At 42.4% G+C, this 21,788-nt stretch overlaps 1 protein-coding gene across 2 annotated transcripts in view; it reads right to left on the bottom strand.

Annotated features, from left to right (window-relative positions):
* The window catches only part of LOC140393690 (fibroblast growth factor receptor substrate 2-like), a 91,594-nt gene extending 71,101 nt beyond the window's left edge, over positions 1-20,493 (bottom strand). The window contains exon 1 of one of the 2 annotated variants that reach the window (XM_072479984.1): positions 20,338-20,493. The gene's annotated coding sequence lies outside the window, so the exon portion shown is untranslated. The remainder of the gene's footprint in view (positions 1-20,337) is intronic. The other variant, XM_072479983.1, reaches the window with a different exon arrangement.
* Positions 20,494-21,788: the final 1,295 nt, after the last annotated feature.

Below are 21,788 nucleotides of genomic sequence, written 5' to 3'. Positions count from 1 at the left end.
GAATTGAGTGGCATATCCCAACTGCCAACAAGTGCATCCGTGAAGTCACAGATGCCCTGTTTGCCCGGACAGTTGTCTATGTAAACTAATGTCCTTTAGGGAAGGAAATCTGCCACCCTTACCTGTTCTGGCCCTCATGTGACTCCAGACCCATAGCAATGTGGTTGACTCTTAAACACCCTCTGAAATGGCCTAGCAAGCCACTCAGTTGTATTCAACCACTACGAAAACACAAAAATAGGAATGACCAAATGACCAAAGAATTTACAGTGTAAAAGGGAGCCATTTGACCCATCAAGTCTACACCGGCCCTTGAAAGAGCACCTCTACTTAAGTCCACACCTCCACCCGCTCCCCATAACCCAGTTACCCCACCTAACCTTTGGACACTACGGGAAATTTAGCATGGTCAATCTGCACATCTTTGGACTGTGGGAGGAAACTGGAGCACCCGGTGGAAACCCACGCAGACAGGGGGAGAACATGAAGACTCCGCAGAGACAGTGACCCAAGCCGGGGCCCTGCCATTGTGAAGCAACAGTGCTAATCACGGTGCTACTGTACCGCCCAATGAAACCGGACGACCACCCAGCATTGAACCAGGCAGCGAAAACGACAGTGGCAAACCCAGCCCTGTCGACCCTGCAAAGTCCTCCTTACTAATATCTGGGGGCTTGTGTCAAAGTTGGGAGAGCTGTCTCACAGACTAGTTAAGCAACAGCCTGACATAATCATACTCACAGAATTATACCTTACAGACAATGTCCCAGACACCACCATCACCATTCCTGGCTATGTCCTGTCTCACCGGCAGGACAGAGCCAGTAGAGGTGGTGTCACAGTGGTATACAGTCGGGAGGGAGTTTCCCTGGGGATCCTCAACATTGAATCTGGACCCCAGGAAGTCATGGCTTCAGGTTAAACATGGGCAAGGAAACGTCCTGTTGATTACCACATACTGGCCACCATCAGCTGGTGAATCAGTACTCCATGGTGAACACCACTTAGAGGAAACACTGAGGGTTGCAAGGATGCAGAATATGCTCTGGTGGGTGACTTCAATGTCCATCATCAGACCGAGCTGGTAGGTTCCTAAAGGACATAGCTGCCAGACTAAGATAGCAGCATGTAATGAGGGAACCAACAAGAGGGAAAAACATAGCTGACCTCATGCTCACCGATCTACCTGCTTCAGATGCATCTGGCCATGACAGTGTTGGTAGAAGAGACCACAGTCCTTGTGGAGACAAAATCACGTCTTCACATGGAGGATACCCTCCATCGTGTTGTACGGCACTACCGCCGTGCTAAATGGGATAGACTTTGAATAGATCTAGCAACTCAAGACTGGACAGCCATGTGGCGCTGAGGGCCATCAGCAACAGCAGAATTGTATAAACCACAATCTGCAACCTCATGGCCCGGCATATTCCCCAATCTACCATTACCACAAAGCCAGGGGATCAACCCTGGTTCATGAAGTGTGCAGGAGAGCATGCCAGGAGCAACACCAGGCATACCGAAAAATGTGTCATCCTGGTGATATACAACACAGGTCTACCTGTTTGCCAAACAGCATAAGCAGTAATAGACAGAGCTAAGCGATTCCACAACAAACGCATCAGATCTAAGCTCTGCAGTCCTGCCACATCCAGCCGTGAATGGTGGTGGACAATTAAAAAACTCACTGGAGGAGGCTCCACAAATATCCCCATTCTCAATGATGGAGAAGTACATTCATTTTTGTCAATCTTTTTTTCTTTACATACCTATAGAAACTATTACAGTCAGTTTTTATGTTCCCCGCAAGCTTACTTTCATATTGTATTTTCCCCTTCTTAAACAATCCCTCTGTCTGCCTTTTCTGAAATTTAAACTGTTCCCAATCCTCAGGTCTATTGCTTTTGCTTGCTAATTGGTATGCCTCTGCTTTGAATCTACTACCATCTCTAAATTCTGCTATACAACAGATGATCAGCAGGTCCTAGCAGTTGTTGCTCTTTACTGAAATACGGAAATGACTCTGATCTGCGAATCTTGCTGATTTTCACTTTTACCCACCCCATTTAGTCGCCGCTGCCCCCCCCCCCCCCCCCCCCCCCCAAGCTATCAGGAACACAAACTTAACATCCTCCCACTTTCCATTGCAGCCTTGTCACATGTTGTGCATGGCCAAAACGCAGGTTGTAAATCCATTCACTCATTTATTACTGCCCAATAACCTTTTAACAAATGCAACAGATCCCTTTCATAAACTGAAGAAGGCCTAGATTCTTTAGTTCAGTCAATGAATGGCAATCATAAAGAAACAGCTGAAGTACTGTTCAATGTGTGTATTCCAAACGATTGTCCACAACTTGCTAAATATCAAGGAACAAAATTCAGAACGGGCTTGGATGCTCGTAATGCCAGGGGAATTTATGGGGTTAATTAAACCTGAAACAAAGGATGTTAAGTGGTCTGCTACAAATTCCTCAAAGTGGTTTTGATGCTAAAGTTCAGACTTTTGCATAGAGCAGGATACGCAACGATTTGGGGGCTGGGGAATAAACTCAAAATTGTAAAACTGTTCCAAGAGTGGGCTAATACAAAAGCTACGCCACGCTATTCCAATTAGGCTTTTACCAATTGCGCAGGCAGGATCCCAAGCAGAACTTGTTTTACATTACATCCTTCTCGCCATTCTTCCAGAATGTATTCTGTTTTAAACCATCATTCAACTTTCACCTTTCCCTGGGCCATAATTTAGATTCCAGCTTTGAATTTCACAATCTCAGATTCAAAGCGTCAGAGTTGCTACCTGGCATTTCAGCCCTTGCATTACCCCAGTCCCTGGCCCACGTGTTTCCAGCTCCCCACCCCCCAATTTTGGAAGATTCTCATGTGGAAGATACAAGTGAATCCACATTTTATTATTTATTTTGTTTCCTCTTTTTGAAGACAGAGTTGTCCATGAAGATGGGGATTTTCTCAAAAGCCAAGGTATCAGTATAGTCCAGTATTAATAGCTCATAATTGTTCCTGTTATGGATTCTGGGTCACCGGAGTGTTTATTTCTTTTCAGCCTTCAGTGACTATAGCATTTGCACATGCAACAAGATGTCTGAAATCGCAAATAATGAGAAACGGTGGGAGGAGAGAGATTATAAATAAAATGGAATGAGAAAAATACAAGGAAAGTGAGAATGAAGAAAGTGAGAGGGGACGAGAAAGAGATGAGATGGAAAAGGTGAGATATCCCATCAATTTATGGTGCACTGAAAGATTCAGTCTTGCTTCTACTTCACAGCAAGGCAAGTGTGAACCATGTTTTTGACCATGTTTTTTCAGATAATTATAAAACTGGGAAAGGTACAACACGTGCTGCTGTCTACCCTAACTCCAGTGCAATATTAAAATAATGCGAAATAACTGATGAGTCGGCTCTTTTTAATCATAAAAATATGAAAATATTGTTAACAACCAACTATCAGACCTGGTTTTAACTTTAACATTTTGTTTAGCAGGCTTTGCACCAGTTTCTTTAGTACTACAGCTAACTTCCATCCTTCCCAGTGTGCAACATTCTCTGCCAGATGATTTTCGGTAGGCAATTGGTTGAAAGCACTTCTTGGGAGTTTCCAGGAGGTACATCTTATTTGTGGTAACAGTAATGGAAAAATTACACTCACTCAGAACAATCATATCGGCGAGGAGGGATTAAATCAGAGAGAGACCATTTGATGATTAGCTTGCCATTTTTAAACCATGAACATTCTTTGGCATGAGGAGACTGACCACTTAAGCATACAAACTTGCAATTGAAAATTCAGACTTCCCAATGCTTCCCAAATAGATTCAAGCACATATCGGCAGCATGGTAGCACAGTGGTTAGCACAGTTGCTTCACAACTCCAGGGTCCCAGGTTCAATTCCCGGCTTGGGTCACTATCTGTACGGCGTCTGCACGTTCTCCCAAGTTTGCATGGGTTTCCTCCGGGTGCTCCAGTTCCTTCTCACAGTCCAAAGATGTGCAGGTGAGGTGTTTGGCTATGCTAAATTGCCCTTAGTGTCCAAAAAAAGGACAGGTGGGGTTATGGGGATAGGGTGGAGGTGTGGGGATAGGGTGGAGGTGTTGGTTTAGGTAGGGTGCTCTTTCCAAGGGCCGGTGCAGACTCGATGGGCCGAATGGCCTCCTTCTACACTGTAAATTCTACGTCCGCAAAATGCTTTAGGATTCTTACAGGCACACAAAATTACAATCAAGCAAATTATTGTTTAGGATTACAGATCACAATGAAAATAGAGAAGTCAGTGACTCCTCCTGGTTTACACCTTCAGATCAAAGGTTCTGGAGGTTTAGGGCACATTTCATCCATATCAAAACAGCATTACTGCAAAACTGCATTAAATTCCTATGATATGGACTATTCTGCCTCTGTTGTAAAATAGCTAGCAGTAAGCTTAAAGTAATAATTCAATCTCAAAATTAAATAATGTTTATAAGCATCTGGAACTTCTAATACTGTAAGCTATGAAAGGTAATAATTCAATTGCATTGCCAACTATGATCACACATCGACCTATACCTTCCTGATGAAATCACCTTTTATTTACGAGCAGTAACTTTAATATATTTGGCATACTCTGATAATACCGTTACAGAGTTTGACTAGTATTTATCTTACTTTAAAAACAAAATTAAGATCAACAGTAGTCAATAGAAATAGTGAGATCCTCAAGTGAATAATTCTGCTCACGTCATTTAATGAAAATGATCATTTGCAATATACTTTCGACATCAGAGAAAGCACTAATGTCAAGTTCCTAAATGTTACTGAAAAAGCTTGGTTACTCCATATAGAGTCTCTACAATGCAGGAGGACATTCAGCCCATCAGGTCTGCACCAACCCTCCAAAAGAGCACTTCACCTAGACCCACTCCCCACCCTATCCTCTCAACAGAAAATATTAGCTTCTCAACTAAACACAAGAATTCAAGAATAATTGAACCATATAAATACCACACCTTGGTAAATTGATCCATAAATTGTCTATTTGTATAGTTTCAATAAAATTGCCATGGTTTGTGTGGTTTGCTTTGTGGAAATTTGATACAACGGAGTGACAAGCGAGGGTACTTCAAAAAGCAGTTGTCAACCACACTGGGGTAGGACTGGAATCCAGGACAGGCCAGGCAAAAATGGCAGGTTTCCTTCTCTAAATGACATTAGTAAACCAAACAGGGTGACTTATGACAACCTGAAAACTTAAAGGCCACTTTTAACGGTACCAGCTTTTCACTTCCAAATGTCTTCAAATTGAGATCAAATTCCCAAAATGTCATGCCGAAATTTGGATTCACAAATTCCGGATTATTAATAAAAATAGGACATTATTGCCCATGCAAAGTGGAAATTTGGCTTCACCTCCAATGAATAATCATAAGAGTCATTGCTTTAAAAACAGTGAATAACAATAATCCATGCCATACAAACATAACACATTGCACTCTGCCATTGAAGCACTTACTGCAGTTGAATAAAAATAAATAAAAACAGCGGGTTAAGTTCACATAATGTTATTTAGTAAGCTTATGGCATTGGGAACAAAGGACCTCTTCAACAGATATTTCCTGGCAATAGGCATTCTAAAGCGTCAACTTGCAGGGAACCTTTCAAACTGAGTATATGAAGAGTGGGAAGCACCAATATTCCTCTTAGCTGCGTGATTAAATAGATTATCGAGTTGTGTCTGCTATCTACCAGTAATTTTGCCCGCAGTGTTGACAATTCTGGACAATTTGCACATCACACTCTGGTTACCATACCAGACTGTCATGGTAAGGATTCTCTCGACAAGACATTTGCATAGCCTCTTGAAAATATCTTGATTCACTCCAAACCCTTTCAATTTTCTAATTAAAAACAGACGCAGACCGGCCTTTTCTGAAACTGCTGGATTGCTAATCCGGTATCAGAACTACCTTAATCTGAGCCTGATTCTAGAATAAATCCTGTGCAGATTTAATTCTGAACCAAATACAGCCATGTGAATAATACCAAAACAAAATAAGCACAGACCAAGGCCAGAGAGATGTGGTGATGGGCCAGTGGCAATGGGGACGTGACTGGTCTAAATATGCATTCTAGCATTACAGGAAATCCTATGTACCACTTTTATAATAAACTGCTCCAGGATAGGCTCTGTATATGTACCATAAAGCGTTCATAGGCTACATTTTTCATTTTCATTATTGTATTAGTGGACCAGCGGCTTTCATTGCAGACCACTGCCTTTCAGTCTGTTGTCGAATTTTGAATGATTCCTCCTCCAAATAAGTCATTTCACATCACTGGATATTGATAGTTCATCTGCAGTGTACTATTTCTGAAAGAGCCTTTGGTGGAATAACAAATCACACATTAATATAACCTTATACAAACAGGTCTTGTGACAGCGGCCACAAAAAAAATACCCTCATGCCAATATTTCTACCAGATATAATTACTTAGCCTTTGCCACAATGCACACTTCTTGAGGATTAATCAAGGCCACTGACTTACATTTTCCACAAAACAATATCTGGTTAATACGATCTCTGGAACAGAAGTTTACCTTTCCCTCCATTGGTTTTATGAAGACTGATGAAAGCACACTTCCAGCACAGCACTTTGCATTTGCCCAAAAATACAGGTACTCATACCACAATATCTCATATTGCCGATTGATATTTGTCCTTTACACTTATCTCTGCAATGTGGCAGATTGTGACTAGTCAGGCGTTGTTTCACTGCGATGAGTAATTTAGAAAGACCAGTGAGAATTATCCACCTTCATACCTCAGCGATATGTTAATGTTAATGGAATCTAAATTCCTTTCCCAGCTCTCATGTTGTAACACTTCAATACACAAATAAGGTAATAATTAATGTTTTAACATGTTTGACTGGAATAGCAGAATTCAGCAGGATGTGTATATCCTTCACTTGTTGAGAATATCTCAGAGAAAAGCTGGCAGAAAATGCTAAAACTCCAAAAACCTGAGGTCAAGGGGCTCCTCTGAAGTTGACCTTCAAACATCTGTTGATCATTCTAAATGAAGCTATTGCTATTCATCTTAGGCCAAACAAAATCACTCCATTTCCAGAAGAAAAAAAGGTGGAAAGCAATAGTGAGTGAAAGGGGAAGGATCACAGGAACACAAACACAAGGTTATAGCACAATCAAGATTGTAAATCTCATGGGGCCACTCTGAGATGCAAAAAAAAAGCTAAGTTGAATTGATTAGCCGTGATGGCTGGCTAGGGTTGCAGGACAGTTCTATGACAACTTACTGGGATTGGGCATATGTTAATGTTAATGAAAGCAGCTGATCAGCATTTTATTTCTCTCCTGTTCAAATACTTAATAAATCCAAGGTGCCAGATCCTATTATCAAGGGTCGAAAACATTAAATCACAAATGCCTATATCAGAAGGAGATTAAAGACAATTTCAGCTGTCTTACCTCTATTATCTAATTTTGTTCTCCATTCATAAACAACAAGAATCAAGATACATACTGTATCTCCTGCAGGCAAATAACTACAGCTGTATTGAAGTCACTGATTCTCTCAATTTCTTTGAAGCTGAAATAACAATTTAAATGGTATAAAAGAAATGGGCTTCCCTTTTAAAATTTCAAAAGGAATAAAGAAAATCATTCTATCAAATTTATCCAGCGAAAACTAAAAGGCAATTGCTGAACTGGAAAAGTTTCATAATACTGTATACAGAAGCTTCATTAATACAAACCTGTAACAAATTATACAATAGTCCCAATAGGGGTTTACAACAATGTGCCCGTCTGCAGACGTTTACTATACAAGCAGTCCTCGAACTTGCAACACAATTGCTTCCTGGAAACCACACCGTAAGTCAAAACATCATATGTTGGAACCATTTTTTTCATAGGAACAATGTTATAAATGGGGGATTGATTCCTGAACCCTATTCAATGAAGAATAGTGTTCCCTTCCAATCAGCATGTGGCCATGACACCCCGATCGGAGGTATAAAATCACCACTTATTTGATACTTTGTTGTTTTGAAGAGAAAACCAATGAGTGTTAAACTTTTTGTAAAACAGGCAGCTATTTCCATTGATTCAGTTGGTTTTAAACTGGGGATTTCGTCACATTAAGGTTTGAGAGATTTTCTATACCCGAGAAGCACTTTGCCTTTCCTGAGGTTGTGGAAGGTGGAACATAAGGAACATAATTGGTGAAAAAAGACCAACTGCTCACTGGCATGGTGTTGCAAAGTTGAAACCAGCGTTGTAAAGCCAAAATAGGGTGCCAGTTTATAAACGGGAATGTCATAAAGTCAAGGACTGCCTGTAATAAGTTGATAATACGGCTTGGTTGCAGGAGTGGTTTTGTGCAACTTTTGGAATCTGAACGGAGATGCAGCAAGGAGAAGGCGTTTAGGGAATTCCAGAACATGAGCCTCAGGAGTCCAAAGGTCTGCCACCAAAAGCAAAGAAGGGAGGATTACATAAAGGAGGCCCGAGTTTGAAGAATGAGGGAAAGATGGCAGTGAGCTGGCACATAGGGCTGGGGGGAGTAGCGTCTGGAGGAATTTGTAAAAACAAGAATTTGAATTCAATATGTTGGGAACAGGGATCAGTAGAGATTGACAAGGACAAAGGCTGACGGGCGGGGGATTTAGTACAGGATCGGATTAATTTTGTCAAGGCTGAACCTTCACTCTCACTTTTAATGGAACTCTAACCAATGCAAATAATAATATTATAATAATCGCTTATTGTCACAAGTAGGCTTCAATGAAGTTACTGTGAAAAGCCCCTAGTCACCACATTCCGGTGCCTGTTCGGGCAGGCCGGTACGGTAATTGAACCCGCACTGCTAGCCTTGTTCTGCATTACAAGCCAGCTGTTTAGCCCACTGTGCTAAACCAGCCCCAAAGAAAGAGGGCCTGGTCTAACAAGAGGCTGGTCATGAACAGTTTACTGTGCTTTAAAAAAAAAAATGAAATATTAATTGATTATCTTTGTAGCAAGCTGCTATAAAAAAAAAATCAAAATACCCAGTCACTAATAATTTTGAGAGACAACTACTTATTTATCAGTTGGATCATTTCTTTGGGAGTCTGAAATGCGCTGCCTGCAAGGGTAGTGGAAGCAGGAAATCTCACAACCTTTAAAGTGCCTGGATGAACACTTGAAATGTCACAACATTCAAGGTTATGGGCCAAGTGCTGGAAAGTGAGATTAGTGTATGTTTAATGTAGTTTTGTCGATGCAGAGTCAATGGGCCAAAGGGCCTCTTCCGCATGGTGTGACTCTATAAATAAATACTAATCTCAAATGTATGATAATGAACCTCAAGAATCCCTGAGAGGAGATCTTTATTCCTTTACCGAAAATGTCAAAAATCAAAATGAGGCAGAGGAGTAATCTATGAAGACAGCCATTTGAACTACCAGAGGGTCATCGCTGTTAACTGGACTTTCAAGCAGCATTTAAACATTTTAAATATTGGCCTCGCTTCTAATATTCCAATTTTAAAAACCTAAACTGATTAAACAAATTTAATTTTTTATTCATAGCCTCTATCTTTTTTCCCCCCAAAAAAGAAAAAGTCATGAATGTTTAAACACCAATATAACAAGGATCTCAGCAATTTAATCCTTGAAGTCCCACTGTAAATACATGCCTTAGGCCAAGAAAGTAACACTGAAAGATCACCACTGTGATACCACAGCATAATAACACTCAACGTATGCAGCAGAGGCAATATTGCTGTAGATGAAAACAGGGTCTGTACAAGACAGAGACAGGTCCAAGTCTATTCACTCATGCTGAAACGGACCAGTCAGTAGGACAATTTGCTCTCAGAAATAACCTGCTTTCAATCTCCTCTGTTAAATTACAGCCTGTCTTTTTCCCCTCAGATTTTTATATAGATTTGTAAACGGTTGAGTGTCAAATTTCAGAGGAAGTTTATCTACTATACATACAAATAAACATTATAATATTCAACCAACGTTTTCAATATTCCTCAAACTGTTAGAAAGATTGTGTAGTACTGGGTTTGATAGAAGATTGACTTGGAAAAATTGAAAAACGCTACATAAATTTTAATTTGGTCACAAACATATTAAAATTCACTGCACTGTCCATTTTATTTCTTTATATATTTCCAGCAGCAAAAATAAAGGCTAATAAAATATTTATTTGGAGCTTTGCCTTGTAACACTAATCAAATACATACTGATTAAATTACATAAATTATATACAATATAAAGTTCTTTAAAAATAAGCATGGCGTTTGAAGTGATCGCCCCCAAAAAATCCACTTTTTATAATATGAAACAAAACATACATCACTATCTCCTTCGTTTGCAGATTTAACTTTCCAAGATCTACTGGAATCACAGACGCCACACAGAATCTAGCATAAATCGAAAAAGTAGAATGCTATGGATGCTGGAAATAAAAAATAAAAATCGAAAATGCTGGGAATACTCAGCTCTGAAAGGTCACCGACCTGAAACGTTAACTCCACTTCTCTCTCCACAGATGCTGTCGACCTGCTGAGAATTTTCAGCTTTTTCTGTTTTTATTACAGAATCTAGTACATCTATCAAACATGTCACATTTTGTCGAGTGAACAGGACACAAAACCAAGCACACTGATGCATTAGCTGCTGTGGCTATAGAATTTGATTGGTAAACTACTGGCAGAAGAGTTAGAACATCCACCAATTAAGGCAATCAGACTTATGATGAAGATTGTACTTTTAGAATTGTTACTGCTGAAATTCAAGTGGGAAAAAAATTAATTCTCATTATAATCTAGAAAGCACATTATACTGAAAACTGGAGCAGAATGATAGCTCAAAAGAAAAGAGAGAGATTGGACAATCAAGAATGCATTGAGAACAAGAAATTGCTAGGAGTATATAAAAAGACTGCATAACTGATGGAGCTCAGATGCATTTTTCAAGAAGCATTGCTGGCGATCAAGTGATTTACAAACCAAGAGAATGTGTCAAGGTGTTAAATACTTACACAATATTTCCAATTTCTTTCCTCTAATTACTAAGCTTATCCTTTCCATTTTTGTAGCTGAAGTTTCTGTCCTCACCATTAATTAGCATCCTATTCCCAGTTTCCTTGTATGGGTTTGTCTCACATCAGAAGTGGTTGTTTTACCTATCAGTTTGACTCAGTTGGTAACACTCGTCTCAGGGTTAGATCTCGCGGGTTCAGCCCCACTCCAAATCTAACCATGGAATTACATCAGACACTTCAGTATAGTACCGAATTGCAAAGATGCTAATCTTTCAGGTGATTCTTCCCGACGGCATTGCATTTGGGATCAACAAAACATTCGACCCTCTCCACCGTTGGAAGGTGGCAATCCACGGAAAAGATATTTCAGTGTAGGGACAAGATGACTGGATATCTTTGGTGACATGAGATGGAACAAGGTTGGGCTGGGGGGATTGCAAAGAAGGAGGAAATAATTGTTCTAGTTGGAGGCATGAGGCTATGGAGGGACCTGTACAGGAATCAAGTTAAGGACAAAGATTTTGAATAGAATCCATTGGGGATATATGCCAATGAACTTGAGCTGCCTCTCTGCCCGTTTCTCTTGCTCTTTAAAAGAAAAAAAACTATCCTTTTTCATACATACGGACAAACATATGAATTAGGATTAGACATAGGCCACTCGGCCCCTCGAACCATTCAAGTAGATCACGGCTGGTCGGATTGTAACAACAACCTCACGTTCTTGATGACCTTTCACCCCTTGTTAGAATCTATCTACCTCTGCCTTAAAAATATTCAAAGACGCTGCTTCCACTGCCTTTTGGGGAAGTGTTCCAGAGACTCAGTCCTCGAGAAAAACATTCTCTTCATTTCTGTCTTGCGACAGTGATCCCCCCCCCCCCCCACAAGTTCTAGATTGTTCCAAAAGAGGAAACATTCTCTCCACAACCACCCCATGAAGATCTGATCTTAAAAGATTTTGATCACGTCGTCTCTTTCTCTTCTAAACCTCCAGTGGATACAAACGTAACCATTTCCTCATAAGGCAAACTGCCCATTCCTGGTATTAGTCTAGTAAACCTTCTCTGAACTGCTTCTTACGCATTCACATCTTTCCTTAAATAAGGAGACTAATACTGTCCACAATACTCCAGATGTGATCTCACCAATGCCCTGTATAACTGAAGCGCAACTCCCTACTTCAGTAATCAATTCCGCTCACAATAAATAACATTCTATTAACTTTCCTAATTACTTGCTGTCTCTCCATACTAGCCTTTTCTGATTTGTGCGCCAGGAAACCCGGAACATAACACACACTACCATCTGCATCAATGGCTCCAAAGTAGAGATGGTCGATAGCTTTAAGTTCCTGGGGGTCACCATTACCATCAGTCTGTCCTGGTCCATTCACGTTAATGCAACAGTCAAGAAAGCCCAACAATGTCTCTACTTCCTACAGAAGCCAAAGAAATTTGGGATGTCTGCATCGACTCTCACAAACTTCTACAGATGTGCGATCGAGAGCATCCTATCCGGCTGCATCACAGCCTGGTACGGCAACTGCTCAGTCCAAGATCGCAAGAAACTGCAGAGTGTGGTGAACTCAGCCCAACACATCACAAAAGCTTGCACCCCCATATTGATTCTCGATACACCTTCCGCTGCCTCAGGAATGCAGACAGCATTCTCAGAGACCCCTCCCACCCAGGCATTGCCTTCTTCCAGATCCTTCCATCAGGCAGAAGGTACAGAAGTCTGAAGACCCGCACATCCAGACACAAGAACAGCTTCTTCCCCACAGCTGCAAGACTCCTCAATGACTCCCCCTCGGACTGATCTGTTCCCTGTAAGAACATTATTCACGAAGCCCTATGCAGCTCTTGCTTATGTATTTGCTTTGTTTGACCCCTTGTTACGCACTGTAACCAATCACTATTTGTCGATGTACCATTTGTCAATGTTCTCTGTTGATAATTTTTTTGTCTACTATGTACGTACTGTGTACGTTCCCTCGGCCGGAGAAAAATACTTTTCACTGTACTTCAGTACGTGACAATAAATCAAATCATCATCAAACCATCTGATTCTCGGACCCCTGCAATCTCTCACCATTTAGATAATGAGCGTTATTCTTCCTACAAAATGGAAAATGTCATATTTGCTCACATTATACTCCATTTGTCAGATCTTTGCCTACTTACTTCTTTGTTCCTTTGTAACGTCTGTCCTCTCCACAATTTACTCTCCTATAGTGACACCAGCAAATTTAGCAACCATACCTTCAACATCCAAGTCATTTATATAAATTTTTAAAAAGTTGAGGCCCCAGCACTGATCCCTGTGGCACACCACATGTCACATTCTGACAACCAGAAAAAGACCAATTTACACCAACTCTCAAGGGGACTACTGACCAAAGAGCCGAGAACTTCTGGTGTTCTGGCCAGCTCATTTCCCTCTCAGCACCACCACAACAATTCTGATTCCTGGTCATGTACCTCATTTATTGGAACAGAGCTAGCTAGAGGGAACAATGCTTCCAAAATGAAAGATTCTGCCAATGTGTTAAAAATGCTATATAAATGCAAGTTTATTCTTTCTTTACATGATGTCAGAAGCAAGTAACTGGGGCTTCCTCTGCTGGTTGAGTGCACATTCCAATAATGACTTGATTGCAAAAGTACTTCATTGGCTGTAAAGCGCTACGGGACATTTTACAGTTATGAAAGTGGCAAATAAAAATGCAAGTCTTTCTTTCTTTTACACTTAACACATGGTGTAGCATCAAGACTAGGAAGCTTGCAGATTGTGATTGCTGTTCTGTGGTTTTGTCTAAGTTGCAGCACTGTAATTTACACCAATATCTCAATTATCATGATCATTACCCAGCAACACCTATTTGGAAGGATTTTCATGCAGGCCAAAAAGGAAAGCTTTGTCTGCCCAACCTTTTACCCCAATAGTTGAATTACTAATATTACAGCTGAGTTATCCCTGTTCTTGAAGAGTGGTCAGTTATTTATTTATTTCAAATAAATTTAGAGTCCCCAATTTTTTCCAATTAAGGGGCAATTTTAGCGTGACCAATCCACCTAGCCTGCACATCTTTTGGGCTGTGGGGGCGAAACCCACGCAAACATGGGGAGAATGTGCAAACTCCACAAGGACAGTGACCCAGAGCCGGGATCGAACCTGGGACCTCGGCGCCGTGAGGCAGCAGGGCTCACCCACTGCACCACCATGCTGCCCGAGTGGTCAGTTATCGACGTACTGGAGCTCCGTCAGTGCCTATGAAATAATACCTAAAGAAAAGGGGCAAGACAAAAATATATACATATTTATTGAAGAATAATGCTGTATTGCCAAAAAAGGTGCCTTTATATTGCAGTTACAGGCCTAATATCAAGTTGTTAAAACAAATTTTCTAAAGGTAATTCCCTATTTTCCATTCCTGCAAGGCTTGAATTCCAATTCTCCTCCCCAAATCAGAGCTCTTTTATTTGCTTCCCCTAGCAGTTACAACGTAAATGTTCAGAAAATAGGGGTAGGGTTTCCATATGTAACATTTAAAAGTGTCCGGGAGATCCAAAGGGTCTCCTGGCACTTTACAAACCTTTTTACAACACGTGTCGCTGGATTGGCCAGCATTCGTTGCCCATCCATAATTTTATTTGCAGATGGTGATGAGCTTGAACCACAAAGTCCGTACATGTACATACATCCCATAGTGCTGTTAGGAAGGGAGTTCCAATGTTTTCACCCAGCAACAGTAAAACGTGCTGAATAGTTCCAAGTCAGGATGGTGTGCGCAGCCTGGTAGGAAAATTGAAAGGCTGCTGTGTTTCCATGCACTTGCTGCCCTTGTCCTTCTAGGTGGTAGAGGTCAAAAGTTTTTTAAAGTGCTGCTGACGGAGTCTTGGAGAGTTACTCATGCAGCTTGTAGATGCGGCCACGGTGCAGTAGTGGAGGGAGTCAATGTTTTGAGGTAGTGGATGGGCTGCCAGCCAAAAGGGTATTTTGGTCCTGGGTGGTGTCAAGCTTCTAGAGTGCTGATGGAGCTGCACTCATCCAGGGAAATGGACAGAATTCCATCACACTCCTGACTGGTGCTTTGCAGATGATGAACAGGTTTTGGGGAGTCAGGAGGCAAATTATTCACCCAGCCGCTGAGCTGCTCTTGTCGCCACAGTACTTATATGGCTGTGACAGTTCAGGTTCTGGTCAATCGTAGCTCCCAGGATGTTGATAGAGGGGGATTCAGCAATTGTAATGCCATTGTAGGTCAAGGAGGGATGGTTAGATTCTGTTATGTTGAAGGGCATTTTTATTGGATGTGGAGAGGGTGTTTCCTCTTGAGGGAGAATCTAGAACTAGGGGTCACTGTTTAAAAATAAGGGGTCGCCCATTCAAAATGCAGTTTCGGCAAAATGTTTACACGCAGAGGGTTGTGAGGTGTTTGGAACTCTCTTCCGGTGATGGTAGTGGAAGAAGAGTCTTTAAATATCTTAAAGGCAGAGGTGGATAGATTCTTTATAAGCAAGGAGGTTACAATCAAATTAGTCATGATCTTACTAAATGGCAAAGCAGGCTCAAGGTTGAATGGCCTACTCCTGCTCCTTGTTCATATGTCCAGCACTTTGTTGCATGAATGTTATTGTCCATCAACAGCCTAAAGCTGAATGTCGTCTAGGCCTTTCTTCATATGGACAGGGCTGTTTCAGTATCATAGTCAAAGATGTTTACAGCATGGAACAGGCCCAGTTTATATCACTAAGCTAGTCCCACTTGCCCGCATTTGACCCATATCCCTCAAGATCCACCCTGCCATGTAACCGTCTAACTGCTTTTTAAAGGAAAAAATTGTACCCGCCTCTACCACTGACTCTGGCAGCTGGTTCCAGATGTTCACCACACTCTGTGAAGAAATTTCCCAACTGGTCTCTTTTGTATCTCTCTCTCTCCCTTCTCACCTTAAATCTATGCCCTCTAGTTGTAGACTCCTCTGCCTTTGGGAAAAGGTGTTGACTATCTACCTTATCTATGCTCCTCATTATTTTATAGACCCCCACACAGACAGTTACACAAGACCATTGAACCCAGGCCCATGGTGCTGTGCTAACCATTGTGCCATCCCCATCTACATTTTTGTAGTAATTGTATTATTTGAACTTACCCCTGCAGTCAAGTTCTGTCCCCAATTGCACAGTAGTCTCAAAAGTGTGCAGTCGCACCTCCACACTCCCACAGATCAAAATGCAGCAAACGTTTTCAGTTGAAATAATGCAAGATACAAGTTATTATATACAAGACAGCATCTGAAACGAGTGCTTGTACATTTATTAAACACTGTAACAGGCCATTTTACTGCCAGAGAACACAGAATGACCCAAGAACTTATAAAAGTAGTATGTATCAATCACATCACAGCAACGGACTGTAGTGACCCATCGCCAACTGAGCAGGTCACAGTTAACTTTTTTGTAATAATTGAATTTTCTTCCAGAACCTATAGCAGTCAGGGTAGGATATTTAAAGTTAAGTAATTAAGGCACTACCGCATATTCAGATTTAAATGATTCCAACATTTCATTTATAGTATATGCAGATTGGCAAACTCAGTAAAAACATTTACTTAGCACCTGCCATGACCTTTCAGAAAGATAGTTATAGGAGGAGGCCATTCAGCCTCTTTCACCATTTCACTAGTCAGCCAATCTGCTCCTGAACTCCAATTACCCACATTTGCTCCCTATCCCTGAATTACCTTTACCTAACTAAACCCATCTTGAACATTTCGATTTGACCCACCATCCACAGCCTTCTGGGAGAGAAAATTCCACACTTCATCTACCCTTCTGTGTGAAAATACTGCCATATGATTTCATTCCCAAGTCGCCGATCTTTAATTTGATTATGCCCCTTTGTACTCCACTTTCTACCAGATCACTAGCTCTACTCCAGTAAATTCCTTTAGCTAGTTGATTAGATCACCGTAACATCCTAAACTTGATACATAGCAAGCTTGTGCAACCATCCCTTACCTAGGTCTGCACAACTAAAACACCAACAATGCTCACTTGTGATAAGGACAAACATTCCATTAACATTTTGATTACCTTTTATATCTGTACACCAGCTTTAATTGATCTGTGCACGTGGACCCTATATCCTTTTGCATTACTACTCCTAGTGTCCAACCATTAAACAAATATTCTGATTTATCTTGCATGGATCCAACATGCAAAACATCGCACTAACCCACATTGAACTAACTATATCTGCCAAAGGTTTTCCCACTCATTTAGTTGTATGTCCTTTTGTAACTTCCTGCTCCAATCTATCAGATTACTGGGCCTCCTAACCTGGTGTCATCTGCATCTGCTAAGTAAAACGCTCTATTTCCTTCATCCAAGTGAAAAGCCTCAGATCTGAGCCTTAGGAATGTCATATGCCAGTGACCTCCTCAGAAAAACAAGCACACTGGCTTAGTAATATATTCCTTACGAATTGGAGCTCTCTGCTGCTTTTTTGAGAAAAGTAGCACAGTAGGGTCCCACAACGAGCAGTCAGATAATTGGACAGTTAATCCATTGTTCTGCTGTTGGTTGAAAGATGAACGTTGGCCACGGCACCAGCACATTTTGCTTCTTCAAAAAAAAAAAAGTGCCATGGGATTTTTAGTATCCACCTGAACAGGTTTAATGTCTCATCCAAACGATTACACCTCCAACAATGCAGCATTCCCTCAGTATTGTATTTAAACGTACATGCATTAGTACGGTTTTGTTATTTTGTACCTTTACCACTGTATTTATTAACCTTCACCATCATACTTCTACCACATTGTTAAGTGAACTCACATGTACGCAATATTGTATTTTACAACATCTGAAATGTAGGCATTCAGAAGGGATGCACTGCAAGCTTTGAACTGCTCCTCACTGATTTGAGAGCTCATTCACATACCTGTCCAAATAAATCCTACAATATTTATAACATCACTTGCTTTTGAACATTTTCTCAACATCGGCACATTAATCACAGTAGAGTTAGTATGACGGCAGAGCACAAAACTTGCAACAAGATAGTCAAAGGATAGTCAAAGATAGCCTTGATAATGAAATTTGCTAATTATAGTCAAGGGCAAAAAATATTTTCTGGTTCTTACGGACGGCAAAAAAATGTCTCGCAATGCAGTACATTTTGTTTTGTCACAGTTTTTTGAGGCATGGATTCTTCGGTAAAGCTGCCAGTATCCATGGAAGCCTGAACAGTAAACTTCAGCAGAACATCGACAGTGGAGGCAAAGCAGTGGACCCTGATCTACTCCTACTCGCTAGTTGGCACTCAGGAGCAGTAAACGTGCCAGACATTATCTTTGACCCAAAGGATACCAAGGCAATTGTAATGTCCCAACTGATATCCCAGCTCAGATCAACTAACCAGGGACATAGTGGAAATCAATTCTGGGGCTTCCTAGCCTCAGCAGAAGTTCAGCATTCCTGCTTAGTGTTGAAATTTGAAGCAGGGCAAGACAAATTTATATTGCACTCCATTATAAACACCAATCATACAGCAATTGTAGAAGAACCTACTGCCTAATAATCTACTGTTCGTGTGTTGATGAATGTTGATTGGTTTCAGAGCAAACTTCTCACAAAGCAGCTATTTTTCTGCTACCAATCCCCCAGTTCTCAAGAATACTAAAACATAGTCTCAAAGAATGGTGAAGATACCATTACCACACATACCAATTTACAAATAAAGAAATCACAGGGCAAATCGGTAATAAGTACTTTACTTTTAACTTTCTCTTGACGACCAAAATCACATTTATTTTTATACCATTAGAGGGAGAAAAAAAAACACTGCCCTAATTTGGTTTTCAATAGTAACATATATTGCTGACATTCGCAGTGACATGGCCATTCCTCCACATGACTATTGTGGTGGATGCAGAATCCAAAATCTAATAACTAGGCGATTAATGCCTTCATTACTACCCACATCATGAGAGCACATTTAACCATATGAACACAGCCATACTCGGTATGCCCGTCACACTAAACACTAGCCCATATTTATCCCTCCTCGATCAATATCACAAGACTCTCAGGTCAATATTATATTGTTGTTTGTCAGAGCTTGCTATGTGCAAACTGGCTACTGCGTTTCCCACAACAGTCACTGCACCGCACCGTGTTGTCTGTGGAGCACTTTTGGAGAGTCAACCTGATGTTATTCCATGTATGTTTTGAGTCAGCCGAAGGTGGTGGTTGCCCTCCCTGTGTCAGATTCTGAATCAAAGGACAGGTTGTCTGACACTGTGGAACCCGCCGTGAAGGTCACTAACTAAATGCCAGCCTTCAGATACAAAGTGTGACCCAGGGGTACAGAGTGAACCAAAGGTCATTGTAAACACCAATCAGTGAAATGTGTGCAATACACACAACCAAATATGAAAACATATTAACACACACACATATAAATAATTCAGTTAGTGAAAATAGTGGCGGCACAGCATCAGGGATTCAGGTCCAATTCCATCCTCAGGTGACGCCAGTGCACGTTCTCCCCGTGTCTGCATGGGTTTCCTCCCACAGTCCAAAAATGTGCCGGATGGCCATGCCCTTTAGTATCCAGGGATGTTAGGTTACGGGGGATGGGGCTGGGGAGTGGATCTAGATGGGGGTGCTCATTCGGAGGGTCGGCGTAGACGCGATGGGCCAAATGGCACTGTGGGGATTCTACGAAACACACATACATATGGGTTAAATCCCTGTACCGGTGGAGATTGCCCATGAAAGGTCCACCTTCTCACCCTTGCCCCTCACCTGAGGCGTGGTGATCCTCAGGTTAAATCACCACCAGTCAGCTCTGCCCCTCAAAGGGGAAAACAGCCTCTGGTCATCTGGGACTTTACTTCAGATATTATAATAATTTCTATTCCTGTCACAAGTAGGCTTACATTAAAACTGCAATGAAGTTACTGTGATTATATATATGTCTGTTCCTGGGGAGGGAGGGAGCAGCTCAGGCTGACTGACACCAGCCCCGGGTCTGTCCCCGCGGCTTCTCGGAGCGTCTGGCCGCAGAGAGAGCCGGGCCCGGAGCATCTCCACCCGGTCCGGCGCCGCCCGGCCCGGGGCCATTGTTCCCTCCTTCCCTCCCTCCTTCCTTCTCTCTCCCTTCCTCCTTCCTTCCCTCCTTCTCTCGTTAAAGGCGATTTTTCCGCCTCCGACACAAACCCCGCGGCGGCGCCGCCGCCACGCTCGCCGTCCGCCTCGCACTTACGCCTCGGACACGGCCTCGCTCCTCCTCTCCGCCGGCTCCGCTCACATCGCTGCCCGGCCGGCCCCCAGTCTGACAGGCCGGCGGCCGCCTCAGGCTGCAGCCTCCGCTCGCAGGCCACAACTGACATCTCCCACCGGGGGGGGGCTGGCGCCGAGGAGCCGCACCGCGCGGCAAGATGGGCGCCGCCCGCCCTCACGTCACCCCGCCCGCCTGCCTCACACTGCCCCCTGCAGGCGCCGGTCCTCCCAGTCCTGGCCAGCCTGACACCCAGCAGCTGCGAAGAGTGACAACAATCTCACCCTGGGAACAATTCCACCCTGGCCCTGGCCCAACCTGCCCAGGGAAAGTGTCAGCTGAAATTTCAAGGCCCACCATTTTCAGTTATAAGTTTTTTTTTTCCATTATCAAGTAGGGTTGCCAACTATGATCAAATGCATTCCTGAACATTTCATCATATGGTTTCCCCCCTCCCCCCCATGATTTTGCCATTAGTCAGACAACACATGTATCCATGTATCCTAGTGCTACACGGTAGCACAGTGGTTAGCACAGCTCCAAGGTCCCAGGTTCGATTCCCGGCTTGGGTCACTGTCTGTGCGGGGTCTGCACGTTCTTCCCGTGTGCGTGGGTTTCCTCCGGGTGCTCCGGTTTCCTCCCACAGTCCAAAGATGTGCAGGTTAGGTGGATTGGCCATGCGAAATTGCCCCTTAGTGTCCAAACAAAAGGTTAGGTGGGGTTACTGGGTTATGGGGATAGGGTGGAGATGTGGGCTTAGGTAGGGTGCTCTTTCCAAGGGCCGGTGCAGACTCGATGGGCCGAATGGCCTCCTGCTGCACTGTAAATTCTATGACTGCCTCCCTGTGCCAATTGGAAAGCAAAAAGACTCACTCAGTAATTGGATGGTGATTCATTGTTAGCCAGTTTTTGTTTTTTTCTCCCGCTTTTAATAATTTTTGTAAAAAGTAAAGAGAAATCTTCAATGAAAATGCCAAAATTATTGTCCCGATCGTATTTCTCCCAGGACTGCACACATCAGTGTCCTGGTGATTGATCTTCAATTCCTTGATACTCCAGGCTGATCCTGGAGGGTTGGCAATGCTATTATCACGACGGCCTTATCTGCAGGTCATGACTAGTTGGCTCAATATGGATCCCAATGCAGGCAAAAGGTGTGTGTTTTTTTTTAATTTTTCCCTTGCGTAGAGCAAATAAACTTGATTAGTTCTCCCTCTCTAGCAGGCGGCACGGTGGCGCTGTGGTTAGCACTGCTGCCTCACAGCGCTGAGGTCCCGGGTTCGATCCCGGCCCCGGGTCACTGTGTAGAGTTTACACATTCTCCCCCTGTTTTTGCCTGGGTTTCACCCCCACAACCCAAAAGGATGTGCAGGGTAGGTGGATTGGCCACGCTAAATTTTTTAATTTTAAAAAAGTTCTCCCTCTCTAGCTTCACC

Source organism: Scyliorhinus torazame, chromosome 17 (genome assembly GCF_047496885.1).
Source record: "Scyliorhinus torazame isolate Kashiwa2021f chromosome 17, sScyTor2.1, whole genome shotgun sequence".
In the NCBI taxonomy this organism is placed as follows: domain Eukaryota; kingdom Metazoa; phylum Chordata; class Chondrichthyes; order Carcharhiniformes; family Scyliorhinidae; genus Scyliorhinus; species Scyliorhinus torazame.
Note: the sequence above shows the minus strand (reverse complement) of the source record. Positions and strands in the feature narration are given on the sequence as shown.